Source organism: Alligator sinensis, unplaced genomic scaffold (genome assembly GCF_000455745.1).
Source record: "Alligator sinensis unplaced genomic scaffold, ASM45574v1 scaffold1131_1, whole genome shotgun sequence".
NCBI classification, from domain to species: Eukaryota; Metazoa; Chordata; order Crocodylia; family Alligatoridae; genus Alligator; species Alligator sinensis.
In genome coordinates this window covers 708,781-710,908 of record NW_005842218.1, presented here as the reverse complement: position 1 = coordinate 710,908, position 2,128 = coordinate 708,781, and positions in this window count along the sequence as shown.

Genomic DNA, 2,128 nt, shown 5'->3' with positions numbered 1-2,128 from the left:
GGCCAGTCCGCTTCTGACTCCAGTGTCCACATCATTAATGAAGATATTGAACAGTATGGGTCCAAGGACAGAGCCTTGGGGGACCCCACTGGTCACAGGATACCACGATGAGTGACTTCCATCGATTACTACCCTCTGGGTCCGACCCCGGAGCCAATTTTCCAGCCAGCGGATCGTGGAGGACCCAAGGCGACAATTGGCCAGTTTCTCCAAGAGGTGATCATGGGACACCAGATTGAAGGCTTTTTTGAAGTCAAGATATATGACATCAATCTCTTCTCCCTTGTCCAGGTGATAGGTCATTAATGGAGTCTGCTGGAGCATCCTAATTAGTGTGCTCCATCAGTGTCTGTGTCACATCTATTCAGCCTTCCTGCACTTCAAAATGATGACAGGGGCACTTTAACTAAAGCTTATTGAATGAGTTTTAATTAAAGTGCCCTTACAGCCATTTTGAAGCATGGGATGCTGAATACATGTGATGCTGTGGTTGCTTTAATTAGAGCGATTCATGGAGCCACTCTAATTAAAGTGCCCCCCACCCTAGAGCACATGTAAAGACTCCCCATGTGTTTAAAAGACACATGAATATAGCAAAATAAACAAAATCATCCTATGATTTGGACATTGCAATTTTAATGTAATCTGGTAATATTATGAAAATCTGGTTTGGGCCTCTAATTGAAAGCTGAACGACAGTCTAACTGTAAGATCAAGCAGAGTTAGTGTCTGGCGTGCACACTTCCGAGAGTCGGGGTGGTGCTGGGGGGTCATCTGTGGGCTCCAAGAGCAGGGTAGGATGCAGGGTGCACAGTTCTAAGAGAATGTCAGGACACAGCCTTAAACCCAGGGCTTCAGCCTGCCTGGATCAGCCTCTCACACAGGTCTGGAACCTCTCCAATTGGCCATCCAGGCCAAGAAAAGCTGAGAGAAGTAGTTAGCTGCGTTAGTATGAAATCAGTCAGAAGGCAGGGTAGATATCCACCTTTATAGACTAACAGAATGAGATACGTATAAAGGCTAAGTGCAGACATTCAAAAAGCCCAAGCCTGAATTGATTCAATCTTTGCAGGTTAATCTAATCTGCGTAGATTGAACCGATTTGCAAGTGAATAGACATTCACTTTTGATTCTGGAAATGAAGGCACATGCAGGCTAGAAGCATGGGGGTGGGGGGTGCTAGAGTGAAATCCTCCCTTCCTTACCATAGCAGCCGCAAGGCTGGAGGGAAACTGACGGGGTGGGGAAGTGTGACCAGGTCCCATTGGGCTGAGTATGATTGGGAAGGGGTTTAAAACCCCACCCTTACCTGGAGGGTCCCCAGCCAGGATCTGCCTGGCTTTTCCCTGCCCTGCTTGAACAGCTGAGGTGGGGAAGTGTTGTGACAGGGCTGCTGGTCATCTTATGTAGAGTTTAGAGTATGTGTGTGTACAGAATGGTCTGAACAGGGATGCTCCTACCTTAGGCAGGGGCAGGGCTAGATGTGACCCCTGCAGGTCCCTCCCAGCCCCTCTCCTCTAGTGTTACCAGATTTTTCCATTACTTTGGGGTGTGCTCATTTATTAGGGATAGTTTCTAGGGTCTTGGTAATTCTGTCAATGTGCTGCTTGTGTTACTATACGGAGCTGTATCTCTCCCTTCTGCAAGCCCTCACCCCCAATGGAGCTATCTTGCAGGACTCAGTTTCAATGGGGCTGGGTTCCTCCAGTCACCAAATCAGTCATACACACAAACACACACAAATTAACGTGACACACCTGACCTGGCCTGGCTGATTAGCATGGATAGGCTGACACCCTCATATGCCAAGAATCAGTTCACACAGGTAAACAGAATCCCTCTGAATCCGGCTGGGTGTCCAGCTGACACCCTCATGGGCCAGCATGCAGTTCATAAGGACACGTCTGAGTCAAACTGGGTCAATCAGCCTGTACAAGCTGATCCCCTTATGTGTTTCAAACTCAGCATGTCCCAATCTTTGGCCTCTTCATGAGGAGACCCCACAGTATTTTTGGGCTTCACAGAGATCTTTAGCATAGGTAAAAGAAGCGTTGCTGCAGAGCACAGAAGGAAAGAGAAGCAGAGAAGGAAAAATATACCCAGTTACTACCAGTTTGACTATAAAAGT